The 16,508-nt window shown below is 40.1% G+C and overlaps 1 protein-coding gene across 2 annotated transcripts in view; it reads left to right on the top strand.

Moving 5' to 3' along the window:
- The first annotated feature begins 304 nt into the window (after positions 1 to 304).
- Positions 305 to 16,508, top strand: part of frmpd1a (FERM and PDZ domain containing 1a) — a 41,316-nt gene continuing 25,112 nt past the window's right edge. Inside the window, exons 1-2 of one of the 2 annotated variants that reach the window (XM_029439541.1) lie at positions 305 to 439; positions 9,000 to 9,113. The gene's annotated coding sequence lies outside the window, so the exon portion shown is untranslated. Of the gene's footprint in view, positions 440 to 955; positions 1,258 to 8,999; positions 9,114 to 16,508 lie in introns of those variants that run through there. The other variant, XM_029439534.1, reaches the window with a different exon arrangement.

The following is a 16,508-nucleotide window of genomic DNA, read 5'->3' as shown; positions in this document are numbered from 1 at the left end:
AATAACTAGTTTCTATCGGTTTTGCTAGATGTAGTTGTAACGTTTTAGTTTTTAAATAAGTGCAAAGGCTACACCAATACAAATCGATATAACGTTATTTATATTTTGGGTTCCTTAAGTGTTATGTGTTCCTCTCCATTATTTGCTGTCCATAGTTCAACATGAAGAGAAAAAAAGGACATTATGTCCTATTTCTGTTCCCAAAAGAAAAACAAAAATGATGAGGCAGACATTGAAAAAGCTGAGGAGAAACGTCCAGAAGTTGAGAGCGCTACAGACAGAGAGCCAGAGGATTTGACCTTTGAAGAGATTGGTGAGGGCACAGAGCAGGGAAGAAAGACAGATGAAGATCCAGACAGTGAGGCTGAGGGTGACATATAAGCAGAGTGTGAGACGCAGACAGAAGATCCATGTGCATCTACAAGCATTGGACCATCAGGTTTGTGAGGTTGAAAAAACATTTGGCTGCTTCTAAAGCAGTGTAATTATACTTTATATGGTATGTCCTTGTAGACGTGTGTAGTAATAATACACATAGATAATGTCAGAGTTCTATTGTGAGGGTGTTCTAAAATGTTATTTCAGTTGTGATGTCAGTGTTCTAGATTTTGGGGGTATGTACGGACAGACGCCTACAGACAGACACCTGACATGTCCCTCTTTTATGTAAGATATATATTTTGCAAAACATGCCAGAATATATAAGAAAATAGGGAATATATAAAACAATTCGTACGGTAGCACGGGTCGCCTACGGCGCTTGTGGTCCTCACATTCACACATTACAAATCGTGTGTAGACACACGCAGATCGCGAGAGATGCAGGTGTGTAAACAACAGTTCGCGCGGGGTGTCTGTCTCCACTGTTCGAGAGAGAGAGAGAGAGAGAGAGAGAGAGAGAGAGAGAGAGAGAGAGACAGAGAGAGAGAGAGAGAGAGAGAGAGAGAGAGAGAGAGAGAGAGAGAGAGAGAGAGAGAGAGAGACACAGAGAGAGGGAGGATTACAGTCGTTTAAACCGCGTGCGTCTCGCCCGTTCACCTGCACTCACTGGGACTTCATGAGACGCACTTTACAAGGATGTCGAGCCGTGCTCCTCGTGCATTCTAAACGGCAGATGATATGGATTAACTGACTTGTCACTGTCTGGGGAAGGTGCGACGTCTTTTCTTGTGGCGCTTTTCGAAGTTGTTCCACATCCAGGACGGTCGGCTCGCGCTGCGCTCAGGAGGGGATTAGAGAGGAGATACTCGCTATTCGGTAAGGTCTTAACACCTAATTATTATACAGCCAACTAGATGAATAACAACCAGACATAACGTGCCCAAAATAGATTTCTGTCAATAGCAATTGCATTTGTTAGTGCTTCACTGCAAGCTAGCAAAGCAAATGACGTTGCTCTATTGGCTCAACAAACGCTAGACATGTTTACCAAAATTAAGAAAAAGCCAAAAAAAAGAACGCTGAAAAGTCTTTATTATTCCACCAGCTCTCTGTTATCCGGTAAATGGTTTTTAAATTACATATGCTGGACGGGTTTAGCTTTCCAATGTATGCCCTAAATTAGAAGAGTAATCTCTCTACATGTATTATTAAAGTCTTGCCAATACGTGTGATGCACAATATACCGTCAGTGAACAAATAACTGCCACTCTAGCCCCAAAAGTACTCCAGCTAGGAGGGGGGGCAGGTGAAAGTTACCACTCATTCACGACTTTACCTGTTCATGTCATATGATGAAGGAGGGCTGCACAGGGGGGAGGCAGGTTGATAACAGGGATTTCTAAACTCAGTAAGACGTGGATTGTGTAGAAAGGACTGGAAGGTATCAGGGAGGTGGTCCTCATGCTCCAAAGGTCTCACTTCAGTCGGTTTAGATACACTGGGGTAGACTGGGGCATTCCCTAGCTCCTTTTAAAGCAAATGACTCAGTCATATTCTATATTCAACTACTGCTAAAGAATTGATGAATAGACCAACTGTATGTAGTCTGTGTGAAATCAGAATGTGCTTTACTAATGCACCACTGCAACCATGGAACATGCACAAACACACACACACAAACACTCATGTGCACTAAGACACATTCAAATACACACTACTACATGCATTTCACAGTATGATGTTGGTCCACATGTTTTGCTGCATCATGCTTCAACCTCCTGAAACAACACACTATGTTGATGCTATTGTAACATGCTAATGTGTGCCACAGTCTGCTGCTGTGTGTGTGGCTTGACTCCATCTGCTTGTTAAGTGTATGTGCCCATATGTGTGTGTCTGTGTGTGTGTGTGTGTGTGTGTGTGTGTACGTGTGTGTACACAGTGTATACATGTATTCGTGTTTCAAGAAGAGACATGAATACAAAGTGAGTCCAGACACTTACATGCAGAATTGAAACAGAAGAACAAGAAGAAGAATATGAGGCCGGCTGCGTTCTGAAGCGTTTACTAATTTATGATGTTATTTTTAGGCTCGGCTACATTTTTGATGCTTCGTATTTGTCAAGTTTAATACTGAGCGAAAAGTCGGGGTGTGTCTGTCAACCTCTTTGTACGTAAGTGCGCGCACGCAAACATACAGTACAGTGCCCACACACATGGCTGCACACATTCAGACATCTATATGATGTGAGGAGATACTTGGAAGTCCAACTGGCACTACATTGTTAATAATGATCGTAAAGTTAATTGGTATATCGCTTTTCAAAACCTAACATTTAAAAGGTGCTTGACTTGAAACTGTGCTGTGTTGAGCTTTAGTTTACCTGATGTAACCAAATCTCCCTCACTTCCTCTTCACCGTCAGAGCTTCACAGCATTACACCCAATGGTAAAATAAGAAGCAGTCAAATGTATTTATGTCCTCAAACCAAACAAATGATGTATTGAACTTTTGACCCCCAGACTTAAAGTCACACTTCAAATGTTGCTATACTTAAGCTACTTTTGAAACGTGAATATTGTTAGAGATAAATGCATTCAACAAACTTCTTAAAATATTTGAGGATATTAAAGACATCATTTGTAGGATTTTCTTAAATGACAATGTATAGAGTGATACAAAAATAATACCTTTCAATCATTACTTGTAACCCACTAGAAATATGTGGTGGTGTCAGTATCTGCAGAGACCCTGCCTTCTTCCTGTATTTTCTCTTTTCTTTTCATTTAGCTGTGTACGGGATGTTTCTGGGCTTCAACCGCTATAAAAAACGTAGCAACTTGCGACAAACAGTAGTTGATAGATCATAAGCATGCATCCAAGAGGAAGCTACGAAAATGGCGGACACAGTTCCGGAAAAAAACTCAAATGTAGCGAGGCATTTGAGTTAAAAAACGAGAGTACATTTTGGGTTTGGCTTTCACATGCTGGCGAGCACTGCAACCCTCATTGAGCCAGAGTGGCCAACTTTGAATGTTGTGATCACAAACTGCAACTTTAAGGCGTCACAAAATTAGAGACAAAGGAGTCTGAAACTACTGGTACTGCCACAAAAAAAATATCATCTTTCCCTGACTCATTACAGCATAATGGTGAATAAGAACCTAATAGGCTAGGAGGAACTCCTCTAATGAGGTCTAAAAGGTTTTAGGTCAACCCTAATCTCCTTTGCCATATAGACAGCACTTTCAGCCAATTTGGCTTCAGTCTGAAACTCCTGATTAAATAGGTTTCCGACAACAGCAGAAATAGTTCTAAGCGCTTTCAGAGGCTATCCATGAGTTCCTATTGGACTATTTTACCCCGCAGAACACGGACGTTGCTGGTCTACCCCTGCCTCCATCGGTTAGTTTGTGGTATTGTGTGACTTTGGTGTTTTATACGGTTAGTTCGGATTCACCAAAATCACACAATTACACAAACAAACTAACTCATCCAAGCAGCAGTAGACCAGCAACGTCCGTGTTCTGCGAGGTAAAAATCCAGTTTTTGTCAAAGCAGTCTGCTGGTTTTGAAGAGAGCAATGGCTTCAGTTCCCCGATGGAACGGGCTGTAGCTATAGCTGTGCATTGGTCAGAAGACAAAGCTACCAAAATAAGCCAATATAGTAAAATCATTGCCCTCATTAATGATCTTAAGTTAGCAGACCCATTCAAATTGCCCACTTGATGCTTCTCCTCTCCTCCCTCTCTCTCAGCTTTAGTAGAGGGATATCTCACTAACAGAATGGATCTAAATGGAGAATATTGAACTAAAGCTGTTGCATTTAATCAGTCCTTAAAGGCATTTGTGAATTGAATAAATAGAAACAGGGTTTGAAAAGGGTTACCTCGTATCCTATTTTCATTTGCCGTAAACACCCATTTACCTTATTGACTGATTGGGGATTGAAGATAAATGTGTTCTCTGAATCAATGCCAAACTTCTGCTCCCTCAGACTAAACACTATACATTATACATTGGAAAGAAATATGAATCAACTAATGAAAGAACGCAACATATCATCTAAGCCTTCACTCTGTCTGGCACCGTTTAGAAAAAAGTGTTGGAGACATTGGAAAAAGTGATGACTTATTTATAGTCCTAAAGAAGTAGATCTCTCTGTCTGTTCCACTTTAAATGACATAAACTATATTTCTCTTTTTCCTGCACCGTGTTGTTTGGTATGCTTGTTTTTGTCACCTTGCTGGCTTCAAAATAAAAGTGTCCCCATCCTTCTCTGTTTAGTTTTCACCCCTTATCTTTTTCAGGAGGCCCAATAGGCTTGTCACTGACGAGCAGTTGAGTTTTAAGAGGATAAAAAGGGGTGTTGTCTTGGTATATTCCGAGTGCTGTAAACGAGCGCCGCTAACTGTCTGGGAGTTAGATCAAATGAAATATTTGTAATTGATATGTTATTCCATAGCCTAATTTGTATATGCATAATATTCATAATGGTTTAAAGAAACAATTTGATAGTATTTCAATTAAGAGTTAAGCAATTAAAGTCCTGCCCTATAAAAACGCCTGTCTCAAATGTACGCCAGCATTGAGTGAAATAAAAGCCAGGCTATTAAATGCAGTTTGACGGTAATGGCATGGAACTAGATGGCACCTGGTTTGTGGTGTTCAACGTGCAATGAGTAGACACAGAAGAAGAAAATAGTACTACCTAAACTGCTCACAACAAGGTTCTGTGAATTATCTTGAGAAACCGGGTCAGGATTTCTGGAAAGAGACATTGGTGTGGAGTTTTTATTTTATTTGAGTAACACAAGCAGACTGCCATTTAGTTCCATATATTGGAGACAAGGCAGACATCTCTACAGCTGATATCTCCAACACTCACCAACTCACACCAAAATAATCTACATTGATAAATAGCTCTACGGGTAAAATGAAGAATATGCATTTTTGATTTTGGGGTGAACTGTCCCTTTAAAGATTCAAAGTGTTCCTGCTCCAAATAAATAGGGGGCAGCTTATCACCTCTACTACTGCGTTCATCAAAGTTATTAAAAAGCCAACTATGTTATCCTATGTTTATATTTTAGTTCTGTCGCTCTGCAAAACAGCCTCCCGATGGCTGTTAGGACGAGGCCAGAGTGCTGTTTAAATGCTGCCATATCTTACACATTGCACCTTTTAAGTGAAATAACTTTAATGAAGACAACATGTTTATGTCAGCCAAACACTGTCTGTGTCAATTATAGGCAGTTACCTGAAAAGGTCATTGGGTCATTAGGTCAGTGTGCGTGTGTGTGTGTGTGTGTGTGTGTGTGTGCGTGTGTGTATTTGTGGCTCTACTGACATCTTCTTCTTAGCAGCCAGTACAGCTTGTGGATACTGTATTATTCCATACGTACCAAACATAATTTCTGTAAAAGCAGTTTAAAACATAACCTAACTTTATAATATTCAATTATCTGGGAGACTCCTGTGTTTATGTGTTGAGTATTATTGAGAGTGTGGTTAAAGGCTGACCTTCAAGAGGGAATGATCAGCTGGGAAATGTCAAGACCAGTCTTGAGCAGAGGAAGCATATATCCTGAAGCAGTCACAAAGCTGAGTTATAACATTATAGTTACATTATAGTGGTGTGGTCAGTTTACAGAAGATGCATTAACTCTGGGCAATGTATGTGACATTTAAAGTTTCTTCTTGTTTTTATCTGGAGCTCCTTAAAGCTCCTTCACACATACAACACTAGTGTAGCTCTGTCCAACTTACAATGGACTTGAGCTCTAATCAGCCAGGGTCATTGAAAAGACCTGTGTGGGTGCCTTTAATCTACTTGTCATTCATTTTCAGCTGAGCAGATCACTTTTAGCTGATTTTGTAATAGAACTTGAAGAGTAAAATCAGATGAAATAAGAGTAATTGAAGTTTTTTTTGAGACCGTGTGTGTTCTAGAGGGAGAGATTGAGTTGGATCAGAGCAGACAGCTGTTGGCGATCGGAGCACAGAAGAAATTAGTAGTAAAGTGGTCAAGTAACTTGTAGTAAATGTACAGTGTAGGTTTCAGTTTGGCCATGAATAATGAAGCAGGAACGGTTAACAACATATTTACAACGAGGCCTTGAGTTATTTATATATGTTTTAGAGTGGTAGAGCCATAATCAGTGTGCACTTCAGTTTGTGTGATTTGTTACAGCACTGGTACTGACTGGAGATCAGTAAGAAGATTGTATTAGAAATCACAGTCCCATTGGACCTGCCTTTGACACCTAGGTGTGACACACGTATGCTCGTTATTGTCCTTTAGGTTTCTCCACTCCTCTCGTCCTACCTTCACATTCCTGCTCCTTTTCTGAATCGCTGATATTTCCCCTTTCTCATCTTTCCTCTCTGCAACCTCATGAGTTTCTCTTTCTCTCTGTCTTTCCCCCTCATTCTCTGTCTTCCTCTTTACTTCGGTATGCCTGTTAGTTGTTCCTGGTAGAGTGAAGCGGCTGCATTATCTAGATACATTATTGATGCAGGCAGCACTCTGACTAACACACACACACACCAACCACTCACTCACATAATAGAAACATACATACACTCATAAAATCAAACACATGGTTGCACATAGACACATACATACAACAGTACACAATCACAAAGAACATGTGCCTCAATTTGTTTTTGAATGCGAGTGGGTACAAGAGAGAAAAAGAGAACGGCAGCACACGTGCATGCTGTTACGTTATCGCTGAGAGAACACAGCTGATTCTGCCCAGCTCTGTTTTCAAGCAGTCTTTCTGTTGAATGCACAGGACTAAAATGATCACTCCATTGGCAACCGCACGCTGAGCTATCAGCTGTGTGCTTGCTTAACACCTTGTAGTACTTTGGAAGGAGTTTAAGACACGGAGGAGCTGCACAAACAATCCATCTTTAAAAATAACTAAAGAGTGATCAAAAAGAGAGATGTTCAGAAAAGAAAAGAAAAGAGTGAGAGAAGAGAGAATTATGAAAGAGAAAAGTACTGAGGGGGGAGATTTTCAGTGGGAGGGATGGGGTAAGGGGGGAGAGTTCCCAGCATCTCTTTTTCCCAGGGCTTTGTAAGGGCCTCATTAAATATGGATGGTGTTTGGAGCAGAGCAGGGGCAAGTGGGACTCCACAAACAGCACAAGCCCAGGCAGGCCCATCCTGCGGTGACGGAGCCATGCTGTCTTTTTCGCCCCGTCTGTCTCTCTGTATTCCTCCATCGATTCACTTTACTGTCATCCCTCTTTTCTTCCCTCCTTCATTTCCTTTGTTCCAGCCTTTCTTTCTGCCGTCATGTGTGTATGTCCATCAAACACTCTGATGACAAAGTTCCTCTCTTTTCACAGCTTTGCCTCTCTTCCCTTTACTCATTTTTCATCATCTTCCTCAGTGCTTCCTCCTCTCACCCCTTCTCCTTTCCCTCTCTTTGCTGCCTCACACTCTCTTTTCTCTCCCTCCCTGTGACTGAGATGATTAGCATATAAGAATTAAGAGGGTTCACTGTCCTCCTTACAGCTTTTCGTTTCTTTTAAATGAAAGTCACGTGTGGTGCATGAAGCAGTGAGTGTTTTTTTTACTACACTATTAAGTGGCCAAAATAATTCACAATAACAATATTATCGCGATATCTATAGAACATTTTAAATAAATAAATACTGCTATCAATCAAGTTCATCTTGAACTTTGTTTATTGTCCTTTTTATCTCTTTTTCGGCAAATGCATTTCGCTCAAAATGTGGGGTGTAGGGAGGTGGAGAGAAAGTATCTGTATCTATATCTCCACGATATTATCATATGTGTATTATTACCAGGATATCTATGTCATTTTTTAAACGTCACAATTATCGTCAATACCGGTACATCTGGTACACCCCTAGCTTGAAGCTTCAATGCTTCATTCATAACGTTGACATTCAAATTCTAAATCAACATTTTGTTCTTGTGTGCATGTCTATTCATTGTGTGTAAAGTGTGTGTTTGTGCACAGTTGCAGATCAAGATTAGGATATTATTAGTATTATACTATTAGTAGAATTATATTCCAGTTGTGGCTGCGTAGGATTGTTACCAACTTGTGTGATCCAAACATTTCCAATAACTCCAGAGCTTTGTAAAGTACAAAAACAGTCCAATGGTTTAATTTATTGAAAAAGATAGATGTAATCATTTTCAAAATGTACATATTTTTGATTTAATGAAATATTTTTGCTTCAATCCAATTAGTTTCACTCAGCCTTTAAAAAAACAACATGTTCCTTGCTTGCCGCACACAAAGGGAGTCACGTACCTGTATTAACGGGGCAGTATAGCAGCACTCTAACAGCACCACATGTTACTGATAATTGTTTTAGGGTGACGACGTCATACAATATAAAGACATTCGAAGCTTCAATCGAAAACCTCGAAAGAAGCTTTGATTGTAAAACAAAAATGACATCCCGTACAGCTCTCGTACATTAATAATAGTGATACTCCCACATCTGTCTGTACCATCCATCAATCTGACTATTGTGAAACATGCGAAATGATTCTGACTGTGACTACAACCATCTGAAGTATCTGGCAGCATACTCTTAATTCTGACGCTGTGTTTGCCCTCAGGAGATGAAGACACGTCACGCTGGTCCTCTTCAGCAGAACGATGGACGGAGAGAAAGCAGAGCGGGACTGTAACTGGCGGCTTCATGGAGCCCTGATACACAGGGCAGAGAGCAGGTGAGTCTGTAAATACAAATGTGACACAGACTTTTTTTGTATGTGTACACAAAAAGAAAGCTTAAAGGATTAAGAGAGTATGGGATAAGGAGAGAATGAGACAAACAGAGCGTGAGAGGGAAGTGGCGAACCACAGACAGTGTCTATGTTACAGTTTAAGCCAGACTGTTACCCTGAACAGACCTTTGAGGTGGAGGTGAGCTCAGTGTAATCTGGCTCAGCGGGAGTGACGCACAAACTCCCTGCGGACACACTCTGTAATCCCATTTGCCCGCTCTGTGTGTATATATGTGTGTGTGTGCATTCAGAGCATTATGCAAAAGTTGTGCATCAAATTGCGAGTAATACATGTAGCCATGCATCCTACAAAATAATGCATGTTTATATACTGTACCACTAGTTTGATCAGGGAAATACACTTTGTAGGAAACGTACTTATTGCTGGAAGTGTTATGTTCACTGGCAGCATTTGTTAATTCCGGCAGTATGACGTAGGTTACGTATACGACAGAGAAGTCATCCCTACCATGTCTGGGTGAATGGATGATTATATAAAGAGCAAGACAAGACTTTGACACCGGAGACCAGGATTTGTGACATTAGGTTCAGGCTGGATTTATGACCAGATTATCGTTCAACACGATATTTGTGGTCCTCACGTGTCCACACAAACAGAAGGATAATCAATTGTGCAACTCCTGTTATGAGTTTTTTGCTATAATCTCTCTCTGTCTTCCTCTTTATATATATACTGTAAGAAAGTTAGAAATCTTTGAAGCTTCATTCATAACGTTGACATTCAAATTCTAAATCAACACTTGAATGCTGCGCAGCTTTTTCATTTTTGTTTATGTCTATCTATTGTGTTTTAAGCAGGTATTTCTGCACAATTGCAGATATAAATTAGGCCACACTCATTTTATAAGCATTATACTATTTGTAGATTTCAGTGGTGGCTGTTTCCAACTTGATTCAACTCAATCCATATGTGTTGGTGTTTAGCCTTTAAGAACAACATTTTCACAGGGAGGCACGCATGTACAAGTTATATTCATAAAAAAAAAAGACTAACTCATTTAATATCTTGAATCACTTTATTCCAATGGACACCTTTTATTTTTTATTTCACTACATAGTTTTTCACCTCAATCCACCTGCTTACTTCGCTTCATAGAAAAAGCAGGTGATGAAAATCTTCCCTGCACTTTCAGTACGTGTGAAATGCAAAGACTTTCTGTACAGAGAGGAATATGGATAGAGGGAGATGACAGTTTTACAAAGTAAATGAATGAGTGTACAACAGAGATCTTAAGTGTGGGCAGTGGGGATAATGTATACAGTAAGTGCAGGGCGTGTGCGTGTGCGTGTGCGTGTGCGTGTGCGTGTGCGTGTGCGTGTGCGTGTGTTCTCTCTGCAGCAGTGCTTACCTTGCCCATCCCCATCCTCAGCATTAAAGGAAAAATGCATCTTAAAAAGACCATCTGTGAGATGATATTAGGACTCAGAAAGTTTATATTGATTGGAAAAGAAGATGCAAAAAGCTGCGTTGGTCACAATCCGGTGAGGAAAAACTCACCGTACAAGCAGAAAAGCAAAGTTAGTTAGTTAGTTTGATAATCCCCAACTGGTTGTATCCAGTCTGGTCTGAAGCAAGTTAGTTTGCACATGCATGCTTTTTAAATATGTCTGTGTTAAATGCATGAAGGACTGATCAGAGAGTTATTACAAATAAGAGCATCAGCTTGAGCTCTCTTGTCAGGATGGAAGAGCTCAGCGCCTCCTCTGACCCTGGACATGACATCATGAGCAGAACTGTTTTTTAAATCATGAACACAGGAGAGAAAACAATTCAGAGCAGACTTTTGTTTCTCACTGTCTCAGGTCTAATAAAGCACACAACCACAATTGTATTTTTACTCTTGATTGTTTATAACTGCACATGTGGTTATTGGGTGAATCATTGTATTTTCCAATTCAAATGAAGTATGTGAAAAATGTTGAATTGTACTGCAAAGATCTTGAGTATGTTGGACCTGTCCCAATGGTGTGGGTGTGCAGTCAATAACACACCCTTGAACATGCCTGCTCTGTGGAGGTTGTCTTGGTCATTCACATCTAAAATAGATTTAATTGAATCTATACAAATGTCCGCCTTTCATTACCAAATTGATTATGTCGGAAAGGGATGATGTAAAAAAACAAGTGTTTGGATAAACGGTATGAAGTGATATTAGAGATGATGTGCAATTCTCTGAGGGTGGAGGTTTTCTTTAAACTCCATGGTTGCAGTTGTGTTAGAAGCACAGATGAACAGATGTGATTCCTCCCACAGTTAAACAATAATCTAATAATCTCAAAGACAGGGAGGGGGACGCACAAATGAGGGAAAAGAACAACAGACTGTAGATGAAATCCAAGGAGGGATCTGTGTAAAAAGGAACTTTTATTCCTCCAGGGAAATAAGATGGAGATCCTTTATAAGCCTACAGTAAATATACCTGAAGCAGCGAGCGCATCTCTTAAAGACACAATGTATTCACATTGTACCATTTCATTTGTTTTAAGAAATGAAAAATATAGAACTGAAAGGGATGGATGTAGACTGAAATCTTAGAGCTGATTCAGTACACCTGTCCCACACTGGGGTTGCCAGTGTGTCGCTCTATTGTATCTCTGCCAGGAACAACATCTAAATCACTAGGAAGTGCAAGGACCTGGCAGCACACGCTGTAGCTGTAGAGGCTTCATGGAAGTGTTGGGCCGATGATTGAATGTCTGTTTGTCAAGGAATACCTCCATTTATTTACCCACACCTTAAACCTGGGCTCAGGACCCTCACACATGCCTTGGTTTTAGTTCTTTTCAAACCAAGCATGGGAACAAAGACCCTTCTTTGTTACACTGGTTGAGTTGACGGGGAGGTTGAGGACCACATAGTCTATATATATATATGTATATATATATATATATATATATATATATGTATCTTTTATAATTATGCCAAGAATAATAAAGAATTACATGCAACACATATCGGTAGCTCTTTACTCTTTGTTCAGTTTTACTGTACTTGTCTCTGTACGGGACACACAGGGTGTACATTTACTCGTCCAGCTCTGGGCAAAGGGAACAAGTGTGTTTCCGCAAAGGACGGACTCTTTGTTAGTCAATTATAACACTTTCGGAGTCGAACCAACACACAGTACAACTGTGCAGATGTTGCACGATGGTAGTGTTAGGAGCTAAGGTTGCTTTCACACCTAAACTGTAAATGTTTTGTATGAATTCAAAAGCCAAATGATAGTAAATGTACATGATCAATGTGTTGAATGGGGCAGATGCCCAGAACATCAGACAGTGAACAGGAGTTCAATCAGGTTGCTACTGTGTGAGGCGGCAATCAGAAAACAACTGTCCCCTCCCAATATTACTGGACACGATGTCTTGTTTCTAGCTGTGCGTCATTATTTATCACATGAGGTCCAGTTGCAGACTAATAATGTTGGCTCTCTGTGACCACCAGAGACGATAAACGGATGCACACGGGGCTCTTCAGTCCAGCACGGCTCGTCAGTGGCATGTTTGCGGTGGTGGCGGAAGTATTCTGATCATTTACTTAAGTAGAAGTACTAATACCACACTGTGAAAATACTCTGTTACAAGTAAAAGTCCTGCATTGAGAATGTTACTTAAGTAATAGCCTGGAAGTATATACAGGAAAATGTACTTAAAGTATTAAAGGTAATAGTTCTCAATGCAGAAACATTTTCCCAACAACTCATTATTATATATTATATCATTAAACTATTGTCACTCTTGCATTAATGTAAAATGTTTACTGTTGTAGTTGGTTGAGGTGGAGCTCATTTGGAACTATTAATAGTTATTTTCATTATGTATCTGCTGATTATTTTCTTGAGCGATCAATTCGATTGATGGTTTGTTAGTAAAACTTTTGCAAATAGTGACACTTTTAAAATGTTAGTTTTGTCCAACCAGAAGCCTAAACCTCAGAATTATACGTAAAAATGTATGTAGAAATAATTTTAAAAAACAAAACTAATTCCTTACCTTTTATAAAGGTGGAACCATGAAATGTTTTATTTTATGAAAAATGACTCAAAAGATTAAAATAGTTGCCATTTAATTGACTTATCAAGTCATCTTGTAAGCCGTTCTACATGCTGTTCATTTATAACAAAACATCATATTTTTAAAACTTGTTATATGTTTCATAAAATCTTCAATTTACATTTAAATGTCACATAAATGTAAAGCAAATACTCAAGTAAAGTCAGTAAGTACAACACTTGAGTAAATGCACTTAGTTACATTCCACCACTACTTGTAACTTGGTTTATTTGTAATAAGTGACTGAACTGAACTTCAGGTGTGAAAGCCACCTAATTGTCAGTCCCAGAGTTCAACCTAGAAACCTCCCAGTCAAGTCTCATGACTCCTCAATCTGTATATGATAACAATGACTGCAAGAGGAGAAAATTATTTCCACTATGAGAAACCAATAGTTTGTGTCAGCAATGGATGCACCAAGAATATTTACGAAAAGTGTAAAGGCTGAGAAATGCAGTGACTGATATGAGAGGGAAGTGCAGTATAATATTCCCAGCAGCCTCTAATGTTACACCTTTTTAAAAAAATCTGCCGACATTTCCTGTCTTGGTCTCTTATCTTGAACGCTGTGGTTGCAAAACGGGAATTGCTGTGTCGTCTCAACACATTTTTACCAGAGTGGATTGGATCACTGGACCTCTGGGCTTGTGCTTCATCAGTACAGTCGATCAAAGCCACTTGAGAAGGGAAACATGTTTATGGGATTAGATGTGTATGAAGGTTTTGTCCCAGTGTTCGACATTAGAAATGCACAGACATGTGGCTGCGATCCATCCCTGATGATTTACTTTTAAAATGACGTAACTCCTCTGGAAATTTCTGAGCTTTGAGTTTTTTAACGTTTCTTTACATGTGTATCCATTTCCATATCCATATCCATGGGAGATCACCCTCCTGGTGTGCGAGCTATTACTCTCACCCGAACAAACCTAAGAACACTCCTGCATTGTGTATCTGTAACCTGAGAAGAGAGATACTGTGGGCGAAGCAAACAGGAAGCTATGGAAGAGATATAAGTGCGGGGCAGATACGATGAAAAGAGAGAGAGAGAGGCAGCAGAGGGGTATTCACAGACAGATGGATGGATAATGGGCTTATGACTCAAGATCCCCCAGGAGACATTGTTGTCTGTGTGTCACTCAACACTTTCATCACTAAGCCTTCCTCCTCGCTCTCCTTCTATCACACTTCTATGTTTTCTCTGCTCCTTTCCTCCAGCTTTCTGCTCCTGTCACATCCTACTGTACCCGATGACACATTGCTTTTCTATTCTGTCTTCAGACACCGAACACCCCTTCTCCTCTCCTCTCCACCTCACCTTCCCTTCCCTCCCTCTTGTTTTCTCGAATGGATTGTGCTAATGCCCATCATCATTCAATAATCTGCCTCCATCTATCATCCTTCCATCCATTCACTCATCCATCCCTTTTGACCATTGATTAATTGCAAATTATTCATTCACATTAACGGAACCCATCGGCTATCGGTCTGAAGACGATATTAGCCTCTGAGGGCAACGGCCAATATTTCTGTTTCTGTATTAGCCAGCAGATATTTGGATAACTGATATCCAGGCTAAGACTCCACTGTAGTTGGAGTGGAGAGACGACGTCTACGACCGGATTGATTGACAAGTAGAGAGTTTGCAAGCTAATAAAAAGTGAAATCATTGTAATACGATAGCCGATGGGTGCTGAGATTGTATTTCGGCCAGTGTATTCTGCCTCTTCTGCTCTCCACTCAGACTGTTAACCTACATTCAACCAAAGCCTGCTCAAATGTGATTGGTCGATCCTACTCTGACTACAAAAAAATCTCCTGCATATCGCATTCATTTGCAAAGATCTGTTTGTAGAGATTCGTTCATTCATTCATCCGTTCACTTTGTCCTTCACTGCTTATATGCTTTTCCATCTGTCATACAGAGTAAGGTGATTACATGAACGCTCACAAGAACATGCGTATCTGTTTCCCAGTCACAGTCTGATTAATTCAGCCTTTGATGATGTGAAGGAGGTATTAGGTAACGCTAACTATCAAGTCGTTGTCTGACTGCCTGTGTGTGTGTGTGTGTGTGTGTGTGTGTGTGTGTGTGTGTGTGTGTGTGTGTGTGTGTGTGTGTGGTGAGTGAGGAAGACTTTGAGAGAAAATACTTGTATTGCTAATGTTTCGACCTTTTGAGGAGCCAATGTTAGTTCACGAAGCAAAACCATAACAGCTGATCAACAGTAAACCAAGAGCAAACAGCTGTTTTGTGTGAGTGATCCTTACCATGAAAGACACATTTACATGTCAAATTATATTTAATAAACTTTAATAACATAGCACTTCTCTGAACAATGTTACAAAGTGCTTTACTAAAATAAATAAAAACCAGACCACGGAGACAAAATGAGAATAAAGCCGAAGGAGATAAGCACAGAGGAAGTAAAGACAATAAATTGAATGAAAAAAAACAACAACAACTGAAACAGTGAATGTTCTTTCTACGGAAATTGTCTAGTTGTGATTGCTATGTCTTCACCTGTTTTACAAAGCGGTGCTGCAGAGCATCCTGTCCTGTGGCCTGATATGGGTGTTCGGTAACATGCACAACCAAGATCAAGACGTGTTGCAGAGCATTATCAGCATGGCGAGTAGGGTCATTGGGTGAGACCAGATGTCCGTTGGTCAGATGTGTAAAGGTCTGAGTAAAGTGGAGAGTATCCTCAGTGACCCTCCTCACCCTCTACTCAACAGCTTCTAACTAAGCCGCCGGGGCGAAGGAAGGATCCTGCAAAGGAAAATAAGAAAAGCTAAGTTTTGCAAGTTCCATCAGAAATAAATCTCAGGATTCATAGTATGCTGGTGAGGGCTGTGTGTATTACTGGTACGGTGAAATATACTTATATTTATTTGCTGATTATGATCATATAGCAATCTCTATATATGTGTACGTGTGTGTGTGTGTGTGTGTGTGTGTGTGTGTGTGTGTGTGTGTGTGTGTGTGTGTGTGTGTGTGTGTGTGTGTGTGTGTGTGTGTGTGTGTGTGTGTGTGTGTGTGTGTTGCGGGGACTGCATATTTGTTTTTACTTTTTTGCATTCTGCTCCTAATAAAGTTTAACTTCACCTGCATCTTAAATAAGTCAACTAATCAACTAAATAGGAATAAAAACAGTATACATAAAAACCTTTAACAAATAGAAACCTTTCAAGAAGAGATTTAAAAGAAGGTAGGGACTTAGTGTGTCTCAGTTCAGTCGGCAGAGAGGTCCATAGTGTGAA

This window comes from Cottoperca gobio, chromosome 1, assembly GCF_900634415.1.
Source record: "Cottoperca gobio chromosome 1, fCotGob3.1, whole genome shotgun sequence".
NCBI lineage: Eukaryota > Metazoa > Chordata > Actinopteri > Perciformes > Bovichtidae > Cottoperca > Cottoperca gobio.
This window is presented reverse-complemented; position numbering and strand designations above follow the sequence as displayed.